Consider the following 9,923-nt stretch of genomic DNA (forward strand, 5'->3'; position numbering starts at 1 on the left):
AATTATTACAGAGTTCAGCTAGGAGCTTCCTTTACCCTGTGGCCTCTCCCCAGTTCCACTGGCTGCCTTTCCTTCTCCAAGGACCTCTGTGAGATAAGGCCAGGAATGGCTTCCCTGGGGCCTGAGCTGAGGACTGGGAATGCCTACAGGGCTCTTTCTGCTACTTCTACTTTTATATTTCACTTGGCTCCCTAAATTCATTTTAGCTCTAAGTATGGTTAAATCCTCCTGTGATCTGGATTTTTAGGTTCCCCAGTGAGGATGTGTGTTCAGAGGCTGACTTTTTCCCCTTTCACACTTTGGGACCTCACAGTTTTTCGGCTGTCTTGTGGCACGTGCAGCAGGAAGCCACTTCTTTCAAAGGGTCTGTGAATTTTTTCAGTTTTCCTGGTATATTCCTGCGATGGTTCTTGGAGCCAAAGTTCACCGTGTGAGTCCCCAGACACTGTTCTGTTCTTTCTAAGTGGGAGCTGCACGTTAGTCCTGTCTCTTACCTGCCATTCTTCTTTTCTCCCTAACAACTCCTACTTTAAGTTGACCTATCTTTGTTTTATGGAAGAACCCAGAAAGTAAACGTATTTATTTCTTTCAAATGCTGAGCTCTCCTCCTCATTGTTGCCTCCTCCACTTACTAACTTTACTTACTCCACTTCCTAACTACAAAGCTGGTCTGATGCTGTATACCATAGGACTTTTATGTGAATAACTAGGTATTTCTAGTATGACAGAAAGTCAAATCTTCAATAAGTAACGTCTGGGAGAGTGAGGCAGACTTTATATAATATTTCTTACTGTACAAATGTACTTAGAGTGAAGGTCTAGTGTACACAGTAGCACAAACGTGTAATGCTTATGCTAGCCAATTCTGAAATCCGCCTTTAGAGAGGGTGTGAGAATCTTTCTGTAAGACAGTGCTGCCTAAACATTTGGGAACACACACACACACACACACACACACACACAATTTGGTTAATGTTTTGAGGGAAATCCTGAAAGAGTAAAAATATTTGCCTGAAGGGAGAGAAAAAAGCTTTTCAGGATATAAACAGTAACACCCATCTGAACTTCACAGAAAGTGTCATGGGTGTCAGTGATTAGAACTCATCAGATATTTGGCTGTCCTTTTCAACCAGAAGATCGATTTGAACCAGATTACCACATTCATGGTTTAGTTTTGAAGAGAGAAAGAAAGAGAGAGAAAACTAATTATTTGTGTCTTTGTTCAAAGGCCTTTTTGTATTGTATATCCCTGAAAAGCTCATAGGGGAGCCAGCCTTCACATCCATTAAGGTTAGTCCTGAAACTGTTGAATTTGATCCCTTCCATTTGCCATCTGGATACAGTAGAGAAAAAGCTATGCTGCATTGGGTTGCTGGACACTATCCAGAAAATAACATGTCAGGGCATCAAAGGCTTGAGGCACTTGGTCCGGTCTGTCTAATGATCACAGGCAGGGTCTGCTCTCCAGTTTTGTAATATGTTTTATTTTTTCAGTGACAATATATATCCCAGTAAAATAGATCACAAGGGTTACTGCCAACTTGTCAAAACTAGGATACTTCCATCATAGACTTCAAAAAAAGACCATATTTTAATTGGGAAAAGCTTCATTGCCACAACTGAGGAAGCTCCATCTCCCTTATCCTAGTATATCCCCTTTCTTACAGACAGCACATACTGCAAGAAGGATTCTGATTCATAGATTGTTTCATCCCATCCCCAAGTCCCAAATTTAAAATCTCATTAATATTGACATTATTTAAAATTGTATTAATTATCCTGTTTGTAAGTGGGCCTAGTATCTGGCTAGTTAATGACCATACTGGCAGCTTTCCAGAAATCTGACAACCACATCTCATTATTCACACCAACTGGAGCCAATTGAAGCTGATTTTTTTTTTCTGTTATTTTAAAATGTGGATGGGAAGCAACAGCAGTGGCATGTCTTCTAGTCTCCTCTGAGATTGGGGAGGAGGCTTGCATAATAGGACTTATAATATCAGGGAGCATATGGCTACATTTTAAGGTAGCTGGAAGCCATCTAAGCTGTGATAAAACAGGCTTTGGTTTAGTTCTCTGCAGGTTGTACTTAGGAATTCATTTATAGCTTCTGCAGTAAGCACAATTGTAGGGAATTGCCATTTTGTCTCTTACACAGGAATGAGATGGCAAGAAGAGTTGCCAAATCCTAACCGTGAAAATTACTTTTCTTGTGGACAGGAATGGTCCTCAACTGTACTCTGATTACTAGGACAACTAAATCTCCTAACCTGACCCAGGAAGCTGAAGAAACCTTGCTAAGTTGTGGCTGGGTTACTAAAAGGGGTGTCGTGTACCTTGTTCAGGTTATCTGGAAGGTCCAAAGTTGTTATATTCTGCTCCAAACTGATACTGTCAGTACTCCTATCTTCTCATCATTTATGAACTTTACTCAATAACTTTCTTGTTCTTCTTTTCTTCTTTTAGATCCTGGTATTGAAAACAAACAAAGTCTCCTCCAAACTATAAATCAAGCAAAGCAGTGTTAATTCTTAGCAATATTATCCCTGCTAAGCATTGTACACATACTCATAGCTTTCATTTGGCCACTTTCAGACTAGCCTGTCCCTTTCTATAGGTTGGTGACTTGTTTTTCCTTTAGTGTTTACCTGCTCTCAGATCCCCTCCCTGGTTTAAAAATAAAAGAGGAAAGACTGTGATAAGTCATTACTAGAGCCAGACTTCCTGGCCCCACCATCTCCTACCTGAGTTACTTAAACCCTTCTGTGCCTTAGTCACCTTATCTGTAAAATACGAATATTAATAGTGCCTATGTTATAGGTTTGTGTTGATAGCTAAGTAAGGTATATAAAGAAAAGGGCATAGTGTAGGAGAGTGCTCAGTACTGCGTATATTTACTATTGTTGTTTCTTATTAGATATAATTTAGAATAGACAGGTTTACTTATTTTTACCTCAAGCAAGTATTTAGCATGTTAAGCCTTTTATTACTTATTGTAAATGAAAAGAGCTTCAGGTCTGCTGAAAGAATTACAGAGATTAGCAAGCAGGAGAGTTGAAGCAAGAGAGATCCTTAAAATTATATTATTGTCTTACTACAGTTGAAGAAATAGCAGAAGCATAGAGTGTCATAGTCGAACTTACCTAGAAGAAGGCAAATTCCTAACTTCAGCCTCCTCTAGCCATCCTGTCTCACCTAAGAGGGGGAGAGAGATGAAAAAATAAGCTGAAAACACTTGTGAGTTTCACAGTTCAGGGTCACAGGTTCACCAAATCACTGAGACCTAATCATAAGACTATACAACACTTCATCGCCCCCTACGACTTGCCACTACACTATTGAAAGCCTGTTTACTGAAGTTCCTTTTACCTAGTAGATTATGTCCACCTTTGAACAAAAAATTACAAGACATACTAATGGGTAAAAAACACAATTTGAAGAGAATAAACAACCTCAGAACTAGAGTCAGATATGTCAGGTATATGAGAATTATTAGACCAGGAATTTTTTTTGACTATGATTAATATGTTAAGGACTTTAATGGAAAAAGTAGACAACATGAAAGAACAGATAGGTAATTTAAGCAGGGAGATGGGAATTCTAAGAAAGAAGTTTTAAAATGCTAGAGATCAAAAACACTGTATTAGAAGTGAAGAATGCCTTTGATAGGTTCATTAGTAGGGTGGACATAGTCATTGAAAGGACCTCTGTGCTTGAGACAATAGAAACTTCCAAAACTGAAAATCAATGAGAAAAAAAAAAAAAGATAAACAAGAAAAGAATATCCAAGAACTATAGGACAACTATAAAAGTTATAAATACATGTAATGAAAATACTTGATGGAGAAGAAAAAGAGAAAGGAACAGAATCAATATTTGAAGCAAAAATGATTGAGAATTTTCTCCATATTAATGTTAGACAGCAAACACAGATCCAGGAAACTCAGAGACCACCAAGAAAGATAAGTGGAAAAGCAAACAAATAAACAAACCCCCCAAAACTATACCTAGGCGTATCATATTCAAAATGCAGAAAATCAAATATTTAAAAAAAATCCTGAAAAAAACCAGAGGGAATAAACACCTATAGAGGAACAAAGATAAGAATTACAATTGACTTCTCTTCAGAATCCATGCAAGCAAAAAGAGAATGGAGTGAAATATTTAGTGTTAAGAGGAAAAAAAAAATCAATCTGGAATTCTGTACCGTGTGAAATTATTATTTAAAAGTGAAGAAGAAATAAATACTTTCTTAGACAAATAAAGATTGAGAGATTTTGTTACAGGACACCTGCCTTGCAAGAAATATTAAAAGAAGTTCTTCAGAGAAAAGGAAATTGATATAGGTCAGAAACTTGGAGCTACATAAAGAAAGAAAAAGCATCAGAGAAAGAATAAGTGAAAGTAAAATGGAAACTTTAATCTTTCTTATTCCTAATTTAGCTAATAGATAATAATTTGTTCAAAATAATAATAGCAACAATCTATTTGATTACATATGCATATGTATATACTTATTTATGCTTATATATAAGGGAAATGAATGACACCAATGATACAAGGGATGGGAGGAAGGAATTAGGAATATTTTGTTATTACTAGGTATTCGTACCCCCTGTGAAGCAGTAGGTGTTATTTCAAAGTCACTTGGATTAGTTGTAAATTTATAGTGCAAAGTCTAGGGCAATCACATAGAAAAGTAAAAAAAGCATAATAGATATGCTAAAAAAGGAAAGAGAATTGAATCATATAAAATGTCCAATTAAAAACTACATAGGCAGAAAAGTATGGAAGACAAAAATAAGAAGTATGGAAGACAAAAATAAGAACAATAAGGCCGCAAGTAGAAAACAGTAGCAAATATGGTAGATATTAATCCACCTATATCAATAATAATTTTAAATGTCATTGGTCTAAATATACCAATTAAAAGACAGAGATTGTTGAAGTGGATTAAAAAAACCAACAAGAATCAACTTATGTTGTCTATAAGAAATCCACTTTAAATATAAAGACACATACAGATTTAAAGTAAAAAGATGGAGATATACCGTGATAAAACTAAATGAAAGAAACTAGCTAAAGGGGGATCAACTGTGTTAATTTCAGACAGAACAGACTGAAGGTCAAGGAAAGTTATCAAGGATAAAGAGAAACATTACATAATGATAAATAGGTCAGTTCTCTAAAAATACATGGTAATCCTTAATGTGTATGTATGTGCCTAACAACAAAGTGTAAAAATGCACGAGCAAAAACTGATAGAACTCCAAAGAGAAATAGATGATGCACTCTTACAGTTGGAGAAATGGACAGATCTAGCAGGCAGAAAATTAGTAAGGCCGTAGTAGAACTCAACACTCCATAAATCAACGGAATACAATTGACATATATAGATGATTTGTATCTAACAATAGTAGATTGCACATCTTCTTAAGCTTACATGGAATATTCACCAAGATAGACCACATTCTGAACCGTAAAACAGATCTTAACAAGTGTCAGCGAATAGAAATCTTACAGTGTCTGACCTTAGACCATATGGAATTAAACTAGTAGTCAGTAACAGAAAGATAGCTGGAAAATCCTCAAATACTTGACGATTAAACAACAAACATATAATAACACGGTGGTCAAATATAAAATTTCAAGAGAAATTCTAAAATATTTTGAATTCCATGAAATTGAAGGTACAACTTATTGAAATTTGTGGGATGCAGTGAAATCAGTGCTTAGAGGGAAAATTAGAGCATTAAATGAATATATTTGAAAAGAAAAAGATCTAAAATCAGTTATTAAAACTTTCACTAGCAAAATAAAAGCACATTAAGTTGAAAATAAGCAAATGAAAATGAAAAATAAATTGGAGCAGAAATCAATGAAATTGAAAATGGGAAATCAATAGGAAAAACCTACAAAACCAAAAACTAGTTCTTTGGAAAGTTCAATAAAATCAATAACATGCCTCCCCCAAAAATAATAATAAAATCACCAACCCTTAGCCAGGCTAAGAAATAAAGAGAGATGACACAAATTACCTATATCATAAATGAAAGAAGGAATATTACTATGGATCCCACAGACATTAAAAGGATAATAAAGGGATGTTATGAACAACCCTATGCCCACAAATTTAATAACCTAAATAAAATGGGCCAATTCCTTGAAAAGCACAATTTGCTAAAACTCACAGAAGAAGAAATAAACAATCTGAATGGGTCTAAATCTGTTAAATCAATTGAATCAATAATTTAAAACCTTACAAAATGTAAAGTACCAGGCCCAGATGGGTTCACTGATGAAATCTAGTAGATGTTTTAAGAAGAAATTATACCAATTCTCTGTAATCCCTTTCAGAAGATAGAAGCAGAGGGAATACTTCCAAACTCATTCTGTGAACCCAGGCATTACCCTATACCAACAAAAGACAAAATACAAAGACATTACAAGAAAAGAAAACTATAGATCAGTATGTCTTATGAATATGGATGCAAAAATCATCCACAAAATACTAGCAAAGTGAATCCAACAATGTATAAAAAGAATTATACACCATAATCAAGTGGAATTTATTTCAGGTATGTGAGGCTGGTTTAATATTTGAAAACCAATGAGTGCAATCCATCACATCAACAAGCTATAAAAGAAAAATCACAAGATCATACCAATAGATGAAAAAAAGCATTTAACAAAACACAACACTCATTCACGATAAAAACTCTCAGTAAACCAGTAATAGAAGGGAACTTCCTCAACTTGAATGCCTGTGAAAGACCTGCAACTAACATCATACTTAATGCAGAGAAACTTGAAGCTTTCTGCTAAGGTTAGAAACAAGACAAGGATGTCACCACCCCTTTTCAACATTGTGTTGGAAATCCTAACTAATGTCTCTCTCTCGCTCTCTTTCTATTTCTCCAGCTATAAGAGTGCATTCATCTAGAGGGAGAGAGAGAGAGAGGCATTATGTAGGAAATAGAAGGAGACTGTATCAGTTGACTATATATGTATGTACAGTCAAAGCAAAGGCAATACAATGGAAGAAAGAGTCTTCATCAAATGATGCTGGAATGATTAGACATCTGCTTGAAAGACACGAATCTAGACATAGACGTTACACCCTTCGCTTAAATCAAAATGGATCCTAACACTAAATAGTAAAATGCAAAACTATAAACCATGTAGGAGACAGCATAGGATAAAGTTTACATGACTTTTGGTATAGCAGTGACATCCATAAATGAAATAATTGCTAAACTGCACTTCATTACAATTATAAACTTCTGCTCTGCAAAACACAATGTCAAGAAAATGAGAAGTCAAGCCACAGACTAGGAGAAAATATTTGCAAAAGACAAATCTGATAAGGGACTGTTACCCAAAAATATACAAAGAACTCTTAAAACTCAATAATGAGAAAATGAACAACCCAAAAACGGGCAAAAGACCTGAACAGACACTTCAACAAAGATATACAGATGACAAGTAAGTGTATCAAAAGATGTTCAACATCACTTATCATTAGGGAATTGCAAATCAAAACAACAATGAGATACGACTGCACACCTAATAGGATGGCCAAAATTCAAAGCACTAATGCTACCAAATGCCGGCAAGAATGTGAAGTGGCAAGAACTCTCGTTCATTGATGGTGGGAATGCAAAATAGTACAGACACTTTGGAAGACAGTCTAGCAGTTTCTTACAAAACTAAATATACTCTTACCATGCAGTCTGGCACTCATGCTCCTTGGTATTCACCCAAATCAATTGAAAACTATGTTCCAAAAACCCTGGATGTGGATATTTGTGGCAGCTTTATTTATCATTGCTAAAAGTTGGAAGTATCCAAGCTGTCCTTTAGTAGGTGAATGGATAAATAAACTGTGGTACATCCAGACAATGGAACACTCTTCAGCACTTAAGAGAAATGAACTCTCAAGCTATGAAAAGATATGGAGGAAATTTAAATGCATATTACTAAATAAAAGAAGCCAATCAGAAAACGCTACATATTTTATGATTTCAACTATTTGACACTCTAGAAAAGACAAAACTATGGGGACAGTAAAAAGCCTAGTGGTTACCCAGGCTTTGGGAAAGGGAGAGATGAATAGCCACAGCACAGAGGATTCTTAGGGCAGTGAAACTCTCCTACACGATACTGTAATGGGGGATACATGTTATTATACATTTGTCCAAATCCATAGAATATACAACTCCAAAGGGAAAACCCTAGTGTAAACTATGGAGTTTGGGTGATTATGATGTGTCAGTGTAGGTTCATTGTTAACAAATGTTCCACTGTAGTGTAGGATGCCAATAGTGGGGAAGGTGATATATATGCGGGGACAGAGGATATATGGGAACTCTATTTTCTGCTCAATTTCGCCATAAACCTAAAACGTCTCTAAAAAATAAATTTATTAATTAAAAAAAACTGTTAATACTTTCTCTACTTCTGACCTTCTAAAACAGCCTATTCCAAGTTGGTTTTTATTCCATTCTCTTCCTTCTACCTGTTTCTTACCTATCTTTCTTATTAAAATCTTTAGTAACGTTCACATTGCCAAATCCAGTGGTCAATATTTAGTACTTACATTCTTTGATCATTCATTAGCATTTGACACAGTTGACTCTACCCTCCCTCCTAATACACTTTTTTTTGTTTGTTTGTTTTTGAGATGGAGTCCCGCTTTGTTGCCCAGACTGGAGTATAGTGGCTCTATCTCAGCTCACTGCAACCTCCACCTCCCAGGTTCAAGCGATTCTCTGCCTCAGCCTCCTGAGTAGCTGGGATTACAAGCGTGCACTACCACACCGGCTAATTTTTGTATTTTTAGTAGAGACAGGGTTTTGCCATGTTGGCCAGGCTGGTCTCGAACTCCTGGCCTCAAGTGATCCGCTCACCTTGGCCTCCCAAAGTGCTGGGATTACAGGTGTGAGCCAATCGCGCCCAGCCTAATGTGCTTTTTTAATGTCTTGGTTTCCAGGACACCACATACTCCTATTTTACTCCTACCTCCCTGGCTGTACTTTTTTTGTTTTGTTTTGTTTTTCCCCCAGCATGGCACTAATCACATTCTGTACTCATCATTGTTATTTGCTTTCTTATTTTTCACATGTCTCTTTCTGGAATTTATGCTCCACAATACCAGGGCCACGTGTTAGATGCCGAACACATATTTGTTGAATGAATGACTCTCCCACTAATTTGGTGTTCTTGGGCAATTTGTTTAATTTCTTGAGACATCAGTTTTTTCATCAGAAATGTGTTGCTGTTTGCCTTTTGATTTTTAATATTCTTATGTTATATGATTCTCAAAAGGAAGAAAATGGAGGCAAGGAGACCAGTCAAAGGTTATTATAAGATTATAGGTATGAGGGGGAAAGGATCCTAATATTATGGGTATTAGATAGTTTAAAAAGAATTTGTTACATCTATATATATTGACCTGGAAGGATGTCTATGGTATATTGTAAGATGGAAATAAAAGCAGAGTAATATATGGAAATATGGAAATATATGGAAATATGGAAAGTGGAAATAAAGCCTGGCTCAGTGGCTCATGCCTGTAATCCCAGCCCTTGGGGTATATGAGGTGGGAGGATCACTTGAGCTCAGGAGCTTGAGACCAACCTGAGCAATATAGTGAGATTCTAATTAAAAATAATACATTTTTTAATTAAAAGAAAATATTTTTTCTTTTTAATTAAAATAAATATATATTTTTTCTTTTAATTAGAAAAGTAGAAATAAAGTGCAGAGTAATATATGATCCCAATTTTGTTTAAAAATGTGCCCTACATATGTAAATTGTTTCATATTTTTAAATAAAGGTGTAGATATATACACTTGAGTCTTAATGTTGATGGCTTTATTTAGGGGTAATATGAAGGAAGAACAAATTTTTTACCTTTTAT

General features: G+C 35.6%; 1 protein-coding gene across 7 annotated transcripts in view; it reads left to right on the top strand.

Annotated features, from left to right (window-relative positions):
* The window catches only part of WARS2 (tryptophanyl tRNA synthetase 2, mitochondrial), a 112,946-nt gene that overhangs the window by 29,741 nt on the left and 73,282 nt on the right, over positions 1-9,923 (top strand). The window lies entirely within an intron of this gene.

Source organism: Macaca mulatta, chromosome 1 (assembly GCF_049350105.2).
Source record: "Macaca mulatta isolate MMU2019108-1 chromosome 1, T2T-MMU8v2.0, whole genome shotgun sequence".
Classification (NCBI taxonomy): Eukaryota; Metazoa; Chordata; class Mammalia; order Primates; family Cercopithecidae; genus Macaca; species Macaca mulatta.